The 18,217-nt window shown below is 39.0% G+C and overlaps 1 non-coding gene across 1 annotated transcript; it reads left to right on the top strand.

Annotated features, from left to right (window-relative positions):
* The first annotated feature begins 7,218 nt into the window (after positions 1–7,218).
* Positions 7,219–7,328, top strand: LOC120107282 (small nucleolar RNA R71). Its single transcript, XR_016398270.1, has one exon. It is a non-coding gene; the product is annotated as a small nucleolar RNA R71 (small nucleolar RNA).
* Positions 7,329–18,217: the final 10,889 nt, after the last annotated feature.

Raw genomic sequence — 18,217 nt, 5'->3', positions numbered from 1 at the left:
CCAGTTAAGCACATATCGTGGGAAGAGATGCAGTGGAGGAGAGAGAGAGAGAGGTAGGTCTGTGATTCAATTGTAATGATCGATTCATCCCTGGCAATACATGTAAAATGCCACAACTCTTCTTGATCGAAGGAGGAGAGGACGAGGAAGGCAAAACCAGCAACAACATTCCCAAATCTATTCCAACATTCAAAGAATTAGAACAAGAAGGAGTAGAGGAGCAAGCCGAGATCACCCTCCATGCTTTTTCGAGTTGGAAGGGGCTACGCATAATGAAGTTACATGTGCTTATAGGGAAACACCCAGTTACGATGCTGGTAGACAGCGGCTCTCGCCATAATTTTGTGAGTCACCGAGTTGCTCGACACCTTCACTTACTAGTTACTTCAACCGATAGTTTCAATGTGAGAATTGCTGATGGAGGCCAACTATCCTGCCAAGAGAAGCATGAAGCCGTACCATTAGAGATCCAAGATTTTTCTTTTGCCGTCACTTTATTTTCTCTTTCACTACAAGGATTGGATATTGTATTGGGTGTGCAATGGATGGTATAATTGGGTCATGTACTATGTGCTGGTGCAACATGACAATGAGATTTAATTGGCAAGGGGAGTCTCAAGTGCTTCATGGTCAAAAGGATCCCTCTTCAACGGCAATTACTATACAGTCTCTTGAGAAAGAAATTGATGGTGGGGGCATCTTATTCGCATTATTGGTCAAGGAAGTTGAACACACAAAGGTGAGTACCCCATAAATGCCAACCGATATAGATAAAATATTGGAAGAGTTTGCAACGATTTTTGAGGAACCACATTCCTTGCCTCCCTCTAGAGAAGTTGACCATCGAATTCTATTGAGAGAAGGGGTCTTGACTATCAATGTGCAACCTTACAGATAATACCACCAAATCCAAATTGCTAGTCTCTAGCAATTAATCGAACAAATAATAAAATGAGAGTGCAAAAGGTATGGTTTAACCTATGATGTTTTATTAGAACTAATTGCATAAAATTAAGATAAGTACTCACTTTCGTAGGAATCACGATTGCACTTAGCACGTGCAACAAGTCGTTAAACCTCTAGGTTACCCTAGTGGAAGAGTGTTGTCTCGTGAGGATTTTCAGGGATGCTACCCACAAGCATCATACATGATATGACATAACATGAGATCCTAATAAAAATGTGAAATAAATTCTAAGCTAATACACATGTAATTAATTGATATATATTTTCAAGCATGGCAACTATCAAAGCAAGGAAATATAAAAGTGTAGTGTGCATCAAATCGCATGACTTTCTCAGAGTACTAATACCTCCACCACAACAGAGCACCGCATGAGTTTTAGGTGCACTACTCAAGTTCATAAGTATTTTCTACAATTTGTTAGAACCCGATCCATCAAATTTTCAGAATATCACATGTTGTCTAAATTTGTTAAGGATGGTTCGCATGTAAAGAAAGAGCTATCAATCCCAACTAAACAACCCAGGTACACGGAGGTCCAATACAATGGAGTCAAACCAGCCATTACCACATGTCACTAGGTGTCAGCCTAACCAACTCATTCATGCTTATTTTTATTTCTTTTTTTCTTTTTTTTTGTCAATACACATGACAACTATAGCTATCCAACCCCATTAGGCTCTAGTAAGGTCCATGTAGCGAGCTTTCAGTCAATGACCCCCGATCCAGTTGGCTCAAGACATTAGGTGAAACACCCCTCGGACTTAATTACTCGAACCAGACTATGCCACGAGGCCAGACTTGTCATCATAAGTTTTTTTTTTGAATAATAATTATGCAAGAAAAGAGATGGTAGATTGAACATATAAATATTTTTATTATATATGTGACTGCATCGTGACTATAGGTTAACCAAGGTCGGATCATAAGGCATCTAAGTAATCTAGTCGGGATATTTAACCTCTATCTTTATGTTAAAACCAAATCCTGAACCTTATGGTACGAACAAGGATACTCATACTTCTTTTACGGATAAGGCTAACAAAAATGCAGTTAACAATTATGAACTCTTGAAGCTTTCCTATTATCATTAAGTACACGTGTGGGGATCTAATAATAGGTCTCTGATCAATCATAATATGCATGTGTTCCTTGCCTTAATAGTTGTACAAGCTTAATATGAAAATACACGTGCATTTGCTCAGAAAAAAAAGTAATAGAATAAATCAAATGCAAAAACAAGTTTTTTTTTTTAAAGCATAAAAATATTTTTCTCCCCCCAACTTAAACATTGCATTGTCCTCAATGTAAAAGATACAAGAAACGATATATGAAAGACAATAGAGAAAATAATATTGGAGAGAAGAAGAATACCTTGAGCTGTTGATTTCCAGAAAAGAAGACCTACAAAATAAGAAGAAAACTAGAAATAAAAGAAAAAAATAATTCTAACTAATATACACATACCTTTGTCGTCAAGCTCAGTCATAAGAAGGCTCCTCCAAGGAAAAGGAGTCCTCTTTATCTGCAAAATTCTCAAGAAAAGGTTTTAATCTGTGTCCATTTACTTTAAAAATTTTGCCATCCTGTGGATTCTCAATTTCAACTGCCCTGTATGGAAAAACAGTTTTTACAATGAAAGGACCTATCCATCTTGATCGTAACTTTCCAGAAAACATATGTAAGCGAGAGTCATAACAAAGAACTTTTTGTGCAGGTTCAAAAGATTTTCTTAGAATTGATTTATTATGCCTAATTTTCATTCGTTCTTTACAAAGTCTAGCATTGTCATACGTATCCCGTCGAATTTCATTCAACTCACTTAGTTGTATTCAAAGTTTAATTTTCTAGCTAAACTAGCATCTGACAATTCAAAGTTTAATTTTCTAATGGCCCAATACGATTTATGCTCTATTTCAACAGGTAGATGACATGCTTTTCCATAGACTAGCCGATACGGAGACATACCAAGAATAGTTTTATAAGCAATACGGTAAGCCCACAATGCGTCAGAAAGTTTTAAAGACCAGTCTTTGCGTGATAGATTCACCATTTTTTCTAAAATTCATTTAATCTTCCGATTGGCTAACTCTACTTGGCCACTAGTCTGCGGGTGATAAGGAGTTGTAATTCTATGAGTGATACCGTACTTTCGTAACAGGATCTCAAAAGGTTTATTACAGAAATATTTTCTCCCATCACTAATTATAACCTTGGGCATCCCAAACCTAGAAAATATGTTTTCTTTAAGAAAGTTTAAAACTGGTTTATGGTCATTTGTTCGACAAGGCACAGCTTCTACCCATTTGGACACATACTCAACACCAACTAAAATGTACTCATATCTAAAAGATGGTGGGAATGGGCCCATGAAATCGATGCCCCACATGTCACAAAATTTCAATAGCAGTAATGGGCTGAAGAGGCATCATTTGCCTACGAGTTAGACTTCCAACACGTTGACATGGGTCACATGTCCTACAGAACTCGTGGGCATCTTTAAATAGTGTAGACCAATAAAAACCACATTGCAACACCTTAGCTGTCGTTTTCTTAGATGCAAAGTGTCCTCCGCAGGCACTGGCATGACAAAAAGAGAGTACACTTTGTATCTCATGATCCGGAATGCATCTTCTAAAGATTTGATCATTGCAATACTTGAACAAATAGGGGGCATCATAATAATAACTCCTTACTTCATGCAAGAAATTATTCTTATCATTCGATCCCCAATGCTCCGGCATCCGGTTTCTGACAAGAAAGTTTACAATATCAGCATACCATGGCATAGTAGAAAGTGCAAACAATTGCTCTTCAAGGAACGAGTCCTTGATGGGCAACTGTGGCACCGAATCATTAAAAACTAGCCGTGATAAATGGTCAGCAACTACATTTTTCACTTTCTTTTTATCTTTGATTGTGATGTCAAATTCTTGGAGTAGAAGTATCCATCGTATTAAGCGTGGTTTGGCCTCTTTCTTATCCAATAAATATTTTAGCGCTGATGATCTGTAAAGATAACAATAGGAGCACCAAGGATATAAGAGCGAAATTTGTCTAATGCAAATACTACTGCAAGCAATTCCTTCTCGGTGGTGGTGTAATTCACTTGAGCATCGTTTAAAGTTTTGCTTGCATAGTAAATGACATATGGCTTATTATCCTTGCGTTGTCCCATGACAGCTCCTATCGCATAGTCACTAGCATCGCACATGATCTCAAAAGGTAATGACCAATCAGGTGGTCGCACGATGGGCGCAGTGCTAAGCATAGACTTCAACTTTTCAAATGCCTCTTGACAGATTTCAGTCCAATTGAATGGTGTATCAAGGGATAGGAGGTTACATAATGGTCGAGCTATGACACTAAAGTCTTTGATGAACCTCCTATAAAATCCTGCGTGACCCAAAAATGATCTAACATCTCTAACCGTCTTGGGTGCAGGTAGCTTGGCGATTAAGTCAATCTTGGCTCTATCAACTTCCATGCCCTTCGATGAAACAATATGTCCTAGGACAATTCCCTTTGGCACCATAAAGTGACATTTCTCCCAATTTAGTATCAGATTCTTTTCCATGCATCGAGATAAGACTGCTTGTAAATGTAATAAACAATCATCAAAAGAATCGCCAAAAATAGAAAAATCATCCATAAACACTTCTAAAAATTTCTCGTTCATTTCTTCAAAAATGCTGAGCATACACCTTTGGAATGTTGCAGGTGCATTACACAACCCGAATGGCATCCGACGGAAAGCGAATGTGCCAAAAGGACAAGTGAAGGTAGTCTTCTCTTGATCCTCAGATGAAATTTCGATTTGGTAGTACCCGGAATAGCCATCTAGAAAACAATAGAATTTGTGTCCTGCAACTCTTTCCAAAACTTGGTCTAGGAAGGGTAGGGAAAAGTGATCTTTCCTAGTGACCAAATTCAATTTTCGGTAGTCAACACACGTGCGCCAACTTGTCGGAACGCGAGTCGGAACTAACTCACCCTGCTCATTTTCGACTACCGTCAGACCTGCTTTCTTGGGCACGACTTGAGTAGGACTCACCCACTTGCTGTTGGAAATTGGGTAAATAATATCCACGTCAAGCAACTTGAGAACTTCTGCTTTAACCACGTCTCTCATTGTAGGATTCAGCCTACGCTGCATTTGCCTTGTGGTTTTCGCATTATCCTCCAAATATATCCGATGCATGCAAATCAAAGGGTTAATCCCCTTTAAGTCAGCAATCGACCATCCAAGCGCTTCTTTATGACTCTTTAGGACTGTAAGTAATTTTCCTTCTTGATCATTATCGAGCTCAGTCGAGATAATTACGGGAAAAGTGTTATCGGGTCCAAGAAAGGCATACTTGAGTTCACTTGGTAAGGGTTTCAGCTCAAGTATGGGTGCTTGTTTCCGAGACCGTACAAGTTTTGTCCCTTGTGAGGGCAACTGCTTGAATTCCTCTATTCTCGGTCTCCACCTATTGACCATCATGACATCCGAATTATTTAAAATAGGTAGGACCACATCATCAGCAGTACCTTCAGAACACCAATCTATCAAACCATTGTCGGCCGATTTAGTAAATGTTTCTTTTAACAGATATTCTTCCGCAATGGTTTCAACCCATTCAACCTCTTTACTTTCTTCATGATCACTAGGTTGTTTGCCTATACTAAAGACGTTCAGTTCCAAGGTCATATTGCCAAAAGAAAGCTTCAGACACCATTCCTATAATTGATCAATGCATTAGAAGTTGCAAGGAATGGGCGTCCTAAGATGACCGAAATCTGAGATGGTGAATTGGAAGCCGGATGTGTGTCCAGTACGATAAAGTCAACAGGAAAATAGAACTTGTCTACTTGGACCAACACATCTTCGATAATTCCTCTAGGGACCTTCACTGACCTGTCAGCTAATTGTAAGGTCACAGTTGTTGGCTTCAACTCACCCAAACCGAGTTGCTCATATACCGTATATGGCAACAAGTTCACACTCGCTCCTAAATCTAGCAATGCTCGCTCAATCCTAAAATTGCCAATGATGCACGAGATAGTTGGGCAACCTAGATCCTTATATTTAGGAAGAATGTTATGCTGTAAAATCGCACTCACATTTTCAGCCAAAAATGCCTTCTTCTTGACATTTAATCGACGTTTGACAATGCACAAATCCTTCAAAAATTTTGCATATGAAGGCACTTGTTTGATTGCATCAAGAAGAGGTACATTGATTTTTACTTGCTTAAAAAGCTCAAGAATTTCAGAGTTTGGTTCAAGCTTTTGCAAGGGCTTTAATCTTTGTGGAAATGGTACAGGAAAAGGACATTTGATTTTTTCAGTAGATGTTGGTGCTTCAGTTTCTTCGTTATCCTTTTCTTTTGTCTTTAAAGGGTCGGAATCAGGTATGACTTGTGTTTGTTCTAGGACTGGTCGGTCAATAACTTTTCCACTTCGCAAAGTTATTATACTCTTCGCTTGTTCTTTATGCGAAGTTGAAGATGATGCATTGCTACCGCCGTACTTGAGGGTTAGGTTGTGGTTGAGCTGGTAACTTACCCTTGTCTTGAGCACTTAAAGCAGTGGTCAGCATTGTCAGTTGATTTCTTATTTCATCATTGATTTTGGCTTGACCTTGCATGAAAGATTGCAAAGTTTCTTCGAGACTGGGTTTTTGAGGGGGTGCGTGTGCATAATGAGGTTGCGGACCTGGAGGAGTTGGGTTATATACTTGTTGAGGTTGGTCATTCCTCCACCTGAAATTGGGATGGTTCTTCCATCCAGGGTTGTAGGTACCCGAAAAAGGATTATTAAAAGATTTTTTATATGTATTCATAACATTGGCCTGATCGTGCAAGACTTTCTTGAATGCGGGGTATTGTGGGGCAATCAGTGTGAGATGACCAGGCATCTCACAAATCCTACAACACTCACTGTTATGTTCTAAGGTCTTGACGGGTTCAATCCTTCTAAGTTCAATTTCCTCTACCTTCCTAGTAAGGGCTGCCATTTTAGCCTGAATATCATCCTGAGTACTAAGGTTGTAAAGGCCCCCGTATCCAATGTTAGTAGGCTTAGGCAAAGGTTTATTCACTCTATCCCCTGTATCCCATAATTGTGCAGTCTCTGCGAGAGAGTCTAAATAGTCCCATGCCTCATCGGGTTGCTTTTCCAAAAATAGACCATTGCACATAGTCTCTATAAATTGTTTTAACCGTAGAGACAACCCTTCGTAAAAGAAACTAATTGTTCTCCATGTTTTAAACCTGTGATGAGGGCAACAGAGCATCAATTCCTTAAATCTCTTCCAGCATTCATAAAATGTTTCATGATCTTTTTGTTGGAAATTACTAATGTGCCTTTTCAAAAAGTTAGTCCTTTGTGCGGGAAAGAATTTTTTCAAAAATTCTCTTTGCATATCATGCCATGTTCCTAGCGATCTAGGTCTCAAGAAGTTCAGCCATGTTTTGGCTTTATCCTTTAAGAAAAAAGAAAACAAGGTCAATTTAAGTACGTCTTCCGATACATTTGGCACTCTAAATGTGATGCTAATTTTCTCAAAATCCTTAAGATGAAGATAAGGTTTCTTGGATTCCATTCCATGATACTTGGGCAGCAATTGAATTACTCCTGGTTTGATTTCAAAGTGTCCTACATTTTCAGGAATAATCATGCATGAAGGTTGACTAGTCCTAGTGGGGTGTAAGTATTGTCGAAGTGTCATAACTGAGGGTCTACCTTCATCACCATGGTGACTTCCTACATCGTCATCAGCCATCTCACTAGATTTGAGATTTTGCGAAAGATTTTTAATAATATGATCTAAGGATTTGTCAAAAGTTTTTCAATTCAAACGTCCAGTGTTGTCCCTATTCCAACCTAGCATATAAAATTTAATTTTACATTTTTTTATTTTTTTATATTTTTTTAAATGATCACCCTTGATCTTACTTAAAGTTCTTATCAATTTTCAGTTAACAACAAGGGTTAAAGAGATATGATAACAATAAAATTCTGAATCTAAAAAAAAAAATTTTAACACAGAAAATTAAAAACAAACAGCAGCAAGGTTTCAGATTAATATAATGGTCTTAAAAGTCTTAGAATGTCAATCAGACCGTTCCGATGAAAGCAACATGTGTTCTGCACCTCCCAACCAAATTTGGGTCCAATCAGACGGTGAATTACTCAGATAGCAGAGTTTGATGCAGATTGTGCAGGAAATAAAAACAGCAGAAATTTTTTTTTTCAGTTTTAGTTTTACTATAAGGTTCAATCTAACTAATAAGATACGAATTAAATCTAAATTTATATTAATAACTAAGCCGTTCCCCGGCAACGGCGCTAAAAACTTGACACGCTCGCAAAATTGCTTTCGCGAAACTAATCTCCCAAGTATAGAAGAATCGTACAAGTAGAAATTCTCGAGAGTCCGAGGTCGAATCCTCAGGAAACGAAATATTTATAAGATTATTTAGTATAATTTTAGATTAATTAATTCAATAAATTTGTGGATTAATATGATATTTTGATTTTCAGAAATTAAAAGCAGAAAACAATATATCAATAAACAAAGTTCGATGAAATAAAGATGGTAGGGATCTGGAATCCCCCTTGATGATATTGCATCCAAGAAATAAACTCTATGGTTCTTGATTAAAGATTAACTGTAGGATAGATCTAATCATGGTATATATTTCATGAACATATGAACTCAATTTCTAAGCATTCATCGTGCTTTCTACGTCTACGACGAATCAAATACTAAAGCAATCCATATATCAATAATCATAATCCATTAAAGAGCTATCTACGAAATAATTATGCATGGATCAAAAACATATCAGTAAATATAAATCATTCAAAGCAAAAGTTTAGAGTTTACTTCAAAGAGCAATATATCAAAGGTTCCTCCATCACCCTCCCTAAGAAATCAGCCACTTATTTTAAACATTAGCCCTTCCATATTTATTTTTTTTCTATTCTTTTCGGAAACAGAGCATGCTCTGTTTCCCTCCTCTGTTTTTTTTCTTTTGAATATGGTTGAGGCTCTCTGTTTTTTTTCGAATAGGAAAGATGCCTCCCCCCTTCCCAGCCGAGAGGTAATATCCTCTTTGCCTTTGATCCCCCCCCCTTCGCACGCGGTGGATACCCGTCGGCTGAGATGGATCCCTGATCCCACGGGATACGTGGAGATGCTGAGTATCCCGGATGCGAGAAGGCCGATCGCGGACGAGATTGGGGCTTGGACGCGGAATGGGCTGCTGGCCGCGGGATGAGATTTGGATGCACAAATCTGAGGAAGGCTGAAGATCGTGGGATGCTGGGATGCGTGAGCTTGCGGGAGAATTGGACTTGGACGGCTGGATGAGGCTATGGATGCGGGATCTTCGCGGGATGATGAGCTGCATGTGGACGCTGGGAGCTGATCACAGAAGCTGGGATCTCGGGAGAGCTGGAACGTGGACGCTCGGTGGTAGCTTGGGAGATTTGACCGCAGAAGGTTGAAATCTAGATGAGATACGAATTCGGAACGTTGGGAGGATCCAACGCTGAGAGCTGGAAGATTGCATGCGGAGAAGACGGGAAGGATGGGGATCTGATAGGAGCCGGGATGCGGACGATTGGGTGCAGAGACGCTCGCAAACGGCTGGGAGGAACTGATGCTGGCTCATGAACGCAGGAGATGCACGGAAGGAAGGAGCATGGACGCGAACTCACGGACGCGGGCGGATGAACTCTGAGCTGTGAATGCGAGAGATTAGATCACAGGATCTTGGCTGGGGACTGAGACGCGGATGAAAGAGGCTTGGGTGCTGAATTGCAAGATGTTTCAAATGAATGCCTGAAATTGTGCACGAGGGCTCTATCGGGATGAGATGCACGGGCTGCTGGCTGGGAATTGGTTGCAGTGAACTGGGCGGCTAAACTTAGTTTCCTTCTAGTGTGCAACTGGAGTTGACCCATGCGGTCGGCTGGTCACCTGCAGTGATGCATATTTTTGGACCCAATGTGCATTTTAGCTTTGATTTCGGATCACCTGCACCCCACAAAAATATAATATCAATACAGCACTTCTATCATTAGTTGTTAGCAATAATACTAATTTAAGTGATGTGTAGATCGCACTTTTGTGCTCTCATCAGTCTGTGATTCAATTGTAATGATCGATTCATCCCTGACAATACATGTAAAATGCCACAACTCTTCTTGATCGAAGGAGGAGAGGACGAGGAAGGCAAAACCAGCAACAACATTCCCAAATCTATTCCAATATTCAAAGAATTGGAACAAGAAGGAGTAGAGGAGCAAGCCGAGATCACCCTCCATGCTTTTTCGAGTTGGAAGGGGCTACGCATAATGAAGTTACATGTGTTTATAGGGAAACACCCAGTTACGATGCTGGTAGACAGCGGGTCTCGCCATAATTTTGTGAGTCACCGAGTTGCTCGACACCTTCACTTACTAGTTACTTCAACCGATAGTTTCAATGTGAGAATTGCTGATGGAGGCCAACTATCCTGCCAAGAGAAGCATGAAGCCGTACCATTGGAGATCCAAGATTTTTCTTTTGCCGTCACTTTATTTTCTCTTTCACTACAAGGATTGGATATTGTATTGGGTGTGCAATGGCTGGTATAATTGGGTCATGTACTATGTGATTGGCGCAACATGACAATGAGATTTAATTGGCAAGGGGAGTCTCAAGTGCTTCATAGTCAAAAGGATCCCTCTTCAATGGCAATTACTATACAGTCTCTTGAGAAAGAAATTGATGGTGGGGGCATCTTATTCGCATTATTGGTCAAGGAAGTTGAACACACAAAGGTGAGTACCCCATAAATGCCAACCAATATAGATAAAATATTGGAAGAGTTTGCAACGATTTTTGAGGAACCACATTCCTTGCCTCCCTCTAGAGAAGTTGACCATCGAATTCTATTGAGAGAAGGGGTCTTGACTATCAATGTGCAACCTTACAGATGTGCATACTTCCAAAAGAATGAGATCGAATGACAAGTAACAGAGATGCTCGAGAAAGGGATCATTCATTCTAGCCGCAGCCCTTTTTTCCTCACCGGTCTTACTGGTTAAGAAAAAGGATGGGTCTTGGCATTTTTGTACTGATTATAGGGCATTAAATGAAGCGATGATCAAAGATCACTTTTCTGTTCCAACAATAGATGACATGCTCAATGAATTGCACAGCACCAAGTATTTTACTAAACTTGACCTTAGAGCAGAATACCACCAAATCCAAGTCCATCCTGAAGATGTGCACAAGACGACATTCCGAACACATAGTGGGCATTTTGAATACCTCGTTATGCCTTTTGGGCTTTGTAATGCGCCTTCAACATTTCAAGCCACCATGAATTCCATTTTCAAGCCTCTCTTACGTAAGTTCGTCCTTGTATTTTTTGATGATGTTTTAGTGTATAGTCGTTCTTCGGAGATTCATTTGGAACACATTAGAGTGGTTTTTAAAATTTTGCAATATCAGCAATTTTTTCTTAAACGTTCTAAATGTGTGTTCAGACAAGAGAAGGTGGATTATTTGGGACATCTAATTTCTAAAGAAGGAGTGCGTATGGATGAGAGCAAGATCGCTGCTATGAAGAATTGGCCTAGGCCCACCAATGTGACCGAACTTTGGAGATTCTTGGGTCTTACAGGGTACTACCGTAAGTTTGTACACAACTACGAAATCATTTCATCACCTCTCATACAATTATTGAAGAAAGGACAGTTCCACTAGGATGAAAAAGCAACAAAAGATTTCGAAGAGCTCAAATCCAACATGTCCACAACCCCGGTATTGACTGGTCCTAATTTCAATGAAATTTTTGTAATAGAAGCCGATGCTTCATATGCAGGTATTGGAGCTGTACTATCCCAACAAGACCGGCTAATGGCATTTTTAAGCAGAGCTTTGGGACCAAGAAAGAAAGCCTGACTGATTTATTCAAAGGAGATGCTTGCCATACTTGAAGCCATCCGGTGTTGGAGGCCCAATCTCTTGGGCAAAAAATTGTGGATCCTAATGGATCAATGTAGTCTGAAGTTCTTCTTAGAACAACATGTAGCTAACCCAGAGCAACAAAAATGGGTCACCAAGTTGCTGGGCTGCGAATATAAGATATTGTATGGAGCGGGCAAGGAGAACAGTGCGGCAGATTCACTATCTAGGGAAGTGGGGTCACCAACATTGTGGAAAATTTCTAAGCCCCAATTCATGATCGGGGCTAAAATGAAAACAGCAGCAGCCGATAGCCCATGGGTTCAAGAAATAAGGAGCTGTGTTGATGAAGAAGTGCCTGACTGTGAGTGGAAGGATGATTTGCTATAGTTCAAAGGACGTATAGCTGTCCCACCATATTCATTCTTGAAGTCTCGCCTACTCCAGGAGTTTCATGACAAAAAAATGGGAGGCCACTCAGGAGTCTTGCGAACTTGGAAAAGAATTGCTCATGCCTTTCATTGGAACAGGCTCAAGAAAGATGTGTAGAACTATGTCGCAGCATGCAAGTGTGTCAACGAAACAAGACCGACTCTCGAACACTGGCGATCCTCCTTCAGCCTCTTCTCGTGCCATCACAAGTATGGTAAGATTTTTCCATGGATTTCATAGAGGGATTGCCGAACTCCAATGAAAAAAAATGCCATACTCATGGTGGTGGATCGCTTGACAAAATCAGCCCACTTCATCAGTGTGACCCATTCATTCATAGCCAAGACAATAGAGGAGGTGTACATTGAAAGTGTAGCACGTCTCCATGGTATTCCTGAAAGTCCATCCTAGGTTCTTCGGTGTTTAGCATGCTGAATTTTCTTTTTTTTTTGAAAACCTTGGCTGAACCTGATCGGGTTGCCTACGTACCCCTTCACAAGGGGGATCAAGCTACACGTAGTTCTTTTTAAGTTTAAAAAATGCAGCGAAAAAATGAATCAAACAATTTAATTCATGCATGCTTACAAGATCAAATCTAGAAATCAACACATTAAGAACATATAGAATTATGCTGGAATCGTTTAAACAATTATGCTAAAACTTTTATGCATGATTAACTATCAGATCTGAAACTTAAAAACTCTATTCCAATTAATCTCTGAATATCCATCGAATGGATTCTGGAGATATCTCCGTGAGGAAACCTAAAAGAGGGTAAAACTTCGGATAATCGGACCTAGACCTTGACACCATAATAAATGATTAATGCTAGATTAATACCTTTTATGATGGATGAAAGTTGTGGATCTGATTCTTGACTTCGCAGCCACGCACATGAATGGCCTCTACGAGAAATACACGCGAAGCCCTGAAGGATCTTCTTCCGCAACAGTGCTAGCAGCTGCAGAACACTTGAAAGCTGAAATCTGCTCGCCGGGATTCAATCAACTCTTGATCAATCGTCTTGAAGTAGATGGAGATGAGATTTGTAAGAAAAGTAGAGGACTCAGATATGATATTGAATCTTCTAGATATTCACCTTGAAAACCCTATCTAAAATGGAGAAGAAGAGGAGGAGGAGGCATGTGAGGAAGAAGGCTCAATGGATGTATTTTCGGTGCCCATGTTTGACCTCTTTTAATGACCTCCGAATTTTCATTCAAAATTCGAAATTTATCTTTAGAAAACCTCCTTAGTTGGTGCATGCAAAGGAATAGGAACAACCCAAATCAGATCTCAACCAAATCTGATTTAAATTCAAATTTTAAACACATGTGCAAGAGGGGAGAAATTTGAAATCCATGCAGCAGAATTTTCCTTCCTCTTCTTGCATATATTTCATTTAAAATTTAAATTTATATAATTCAGAGGTTCACACGCCAGCTAGAGAAGTTATTTGATGTATGAAATCATTTAATATGTTGCTTAATGTTTGAATTCAAATTCAAACAACAAACAATGTCGCCATGTGTCAAGCAATGGGTCCATGCGCCATGCAATAATTTTGGTTTATTTAAAATTCATGAAATCCAATTCCATGTCACCACTAATTGCCACATCATCTGAGCCTAATCCTCTTGGGTTGCACCTAATCAAATTTGGTCAAACCTGGATTAAAACAAAGCAATTTGGTTGAACCCAATCTAATCATGTCAGACCCTGATTGAGCTCAAATTGAATCCAATTCAATTTTTGGCTCATCCAAACTCAATCAAATTGAATTAATTACTTTGTGTTGGACCTAATCCAATTAGGTCAATCTCCAATTAAGCACAAATTAATTTAAAATTAATTTGATCAGCTTAAGTCCTTTTTGGTTCCGACCTAATCCAATCAGGTCAAAATCCTGATTGAGCCTAAAGTTGAATCCAATTCAATTTGGCTCATCCTTAGCACAATTACTCAATCAAATTGAGTTTATTAGTAATTTAATTACTAATTAATCCTCCAATAATTATTTTAATTATTTTATAAGATAATTTGCCAATTAAATTGACCAAATTACCCCTGAATGATTTTTAATCATTCATCAGCCTTCTTAATCAATCATCAGCCTTCTATGCGTGTGACCTCATAAGTTCGAACCTAGGCCGGTAGTATAGGAACGATTTCCTATACTAATCGATGTAACCATCTCGCAATGGTACCCGACGTCCGGATATGCCGAATATATGTGAAGCAAATATTCTGGAACCCTAGACTATGGTTACTATATAATACAATCCCTTTGACTCCTAATGCCAGAATGACTTAGAGCTCACTGTCAACCCTATAATTAGTACATCCATTATGTGATTAACTTTAGATATTCCGTGACTCCTCACTGGGATTACCCTGGCTAAGGTTTTGCTAAATTAATCACCAGACATTATCTCCTGTTTTCAGAAGGGCTCAATTCCATCTTGACTCACAACTGACTATGCAAGTACTTGACTGCATCCAGTGACCTTCTATCACTGAATTAGAAATTCAGGTAGTCCGGTACTAAAGTACAGTGAGTTGCTTGCTAGTCACATGTTGCGGTCTCAGGTTGCAGGGCCAAACTTATACCCATATCTACTCGGAACATCTCTCGACAGAAGAGCGTTCCAGAATTGGTCATGTTCAGTAAAATGTACTCCTACACTTCACCTGTGTGGCATACCAGTGTCTCCACACTTCTTGGTTAAGAGGACAACCAACGTATATGTCACACAACGATCTAATCTCGATAATGCTGTCGTCCTAGTAATAACATATCATTTGGTCGCGAACAAGTTTAAGGACTCAAAGATAAATCCTCCTTTATCATAACATAAATCCTAAGAACTTTATCATATAAGAGTTCATTTGAAGATGAAATGATGAATAATGCCAAATAATACTTTATTAATTTGTCAATTCATTTACAAAATTCAATCATCAATATGCTGACGATTGACATTTAGGATACAAATCCCAACAACTCCCACTTAGCCTAATGTGCCAATCGGCACAGTATCGAATACCCATCTTTGACTTGTGTTCGTCGAACTCTTTGATGCCGAGAACTTTGGTAAATGGGTCAGCCAGATTTTCTTTTGTATCAATCTTCTGAAGATCAATATCATCTCGATCGACGATCTCTCGAACCAGGTGGTAGCGATGTAGAATATGCTTGGTCCGCTGATGTGTTTTGGGTTCTCTTGCTTGAGCTATGGCCCCAGTATTGTCACAAAATACAGGCACTGGACCATCAATGGAGGGTGTCACTCCAAGCTCGGTGATGAACTTCCGCAACCATACAACTTCTTTGGCGGCATCAGATGTTGCGATATATTCTGCTTCACATGTAGAATCTGCCACTGTATGCTGCTTGGAACTCTTCCAGCAGATGGCCTCATCCTTAAGAGTGAAGATATATCCTAACACACTCTTGCTATCATCTTAATCTGACTGAAAACTTGAATCTGTATATCTCTCAAGTTTTAAGTCAGAATCACCATAGACAAGCCACTGATCTTTAGTATTTCTCAAATACTTAAGGATGGTTTTTACAACCTTCCAGTGATTGCTACCTGGATCAGATTGGTATCTACTCACTACTCCTAGTGAGTATGCCACGTTTGGTCTAGTACATGTCATGGCATATATTATAGATCCCACTTCCGAAGTTTATGGAATTATATCCATACTCTCTCTTTCTTGAGGGGTTGTCGGACAATTTCTTTTAGAGAGGTTGATTTCATGGCCCATCGGAAGATAGCCTTTATTGGAATTAATCATATTGAACCTTTTCAGTATAGTATCAATGTATGTGGATTGGGATAATTCAAGCAATCTTATAGATCTATCTCTATAGATCTTCATCCCTAGGATGTAAATGCTTCTCCCAAATCCTTCATGGCAAATTGAGATGATAGCTATACCTTTATTCCTTTTAATGCAGGAATGTCATTTCCGATTAAAAGAATATCATCCACATACAAAATAAGGAATATAATAATTGAACCATTTGCTCATTTATAAATGCAAGGTTTCTCTTCATTCTTAATGAAGCCATATGTTTTGATTACCTTATCAAAACGTATATTCCAACTCCGTGAAGCTTGCTTTAATCCATAAATAGATTTTTGAAGCTTGTACACTTTAGACTCATCTGCAGATGTAAAACCTTCAGGTTGTATCATATACACTTCCTCTTCTAAATCTTTATTTATAAATATGGTCTTTACATCCATTTGCCAGATTTCATAGTATAAATGTGCTGTTATCGCAAGTACAATCCGAATGGACTTGAGCATTGCCACAGGAGAAAACGTCCCGTCATAGTCAATAGCATAACGTTGACGATATCCCTTGGCAACCAGATAGGCTTTATAGGTCTCTACCTTTCCATTTGCGCTCCGTTTCCTTTTGAATATCCACTTACACCCTATGGGTTTAATCCCTTCGGGTGGGTCAACTAATGTCCATACATCATTGACCTTCATGGATTTCATTTCGGATTGCATGGCTCTAAGCCATTTATCAGAGTCATACCTCTATATTGCATCCATATATGTGATCGGATCCTCATCGTTTTCATCAAGTTCGATAGGATCCCCACCCGGACCAAGAAACCGTAGTATCTGTCCGGCTGACGTGGTACTCTACCCAATCGCCTTAATGGTGCATCTAATATAGGTTCTGGATATGATCTAATCAAATCTGACTGAACTGGTTCAGTAGATGGTGTCGGATCTTCTACATGTTGAACTTCTCTAATCTCAACATTAGAGCTTTTTGTTCCTTCACCAAGAAATTCCTTCTCTAAGAAAATTGCTCTATTGCTTACGAACAACTTTTGTTCTTCTCCAAAGTATAAGTAATATTAGTTCCTTTAGGGTAACCAACAAAAAAACATTTGTCAGACTTGGGTTCAAGTTTGTCTATCTTCAAACGTTTGACGTACGCCGGACACCCCCAAACCCTAAGGTGAGAGAGCATCGGCTTACGTCCAGTCCACATCTCATGTGGTATTTTATTTACAGACTTACTTGGAACCTTATTTAGAATATAGCAGGCTGACTCAAGAGCATATCCCCAAAAGGATATGGGCAGATCAGCAAACTTCATCATGGATCAAACCATGTCTAACAGAGTTCGATTTCTCCTTTCTGACACACCATTATATTATGGTGTACCAGGAGAAGTCCATTGGGAGAGAATCCCATTTTCTTCTAGATATGTCAAAAACTCATTGAAGAGGTATTCACCTCCTCGATCTGATCGAAGAGTTTTAATACACTTTCCAGTTTATTTTTCTACTTCATTACGATATAATTTGAACATTTCAAATGATTCGGATTTATGTCTCATTAAATAGATATAACCATACCTAGAAAAGTCATCTGTAAACGTAATGAAATATGAATACCCATCTCTAGCATTTGTACTCATTGGCCCACATACATAAGAATGTACAAGGGTCAATAAATCACTGGCTCGTTCACCTTTTTCGGTAAAAGGTGATTTGGTCATTTTACCAAGAAGGCATGATTCATAGGTTGTCAATGATTCACAATCATTAACATCGAGGATTTCCTCTTTACTTAACTTGTTCATCCTGTTCTTGTTAATATGACCTAGCATATGATGCCAAAGGTAGACATCCGTGACATTATCTATCATATGGCGCTTATTGGATTTATACATTACATGAACAGGCTGTGACAAAATGTAAATACCATTACTCAGAATTCCATTCATTACAACAATACCATTCCAAATGACATTGCAATAATTCTTTTTTATTGATATTTCATAACCATTTTTGGCCAAAAAGCCTACAAAAATGATATTCAATAGAA

Source organism: Phoenix dactylifera, chromosome 13 (genome assembly GCF_051530095.1).
Source record: "Phoenix dactylifera cultivar Ajwa chromosome 13, Ajwa_hap1_PhDact_Kaust_v1.1, whole genome shotgun sequence".
Lineage (NCBI taxonomy): Eukaryota > Viridiplantae > Streptophyta > Magnoliopsida > Arecales > Arecaceae > Phoenix > Phoenix dactylifera.
This window is presented reverse-complemented; position numbering and strand designations above follow the sequence as displayed.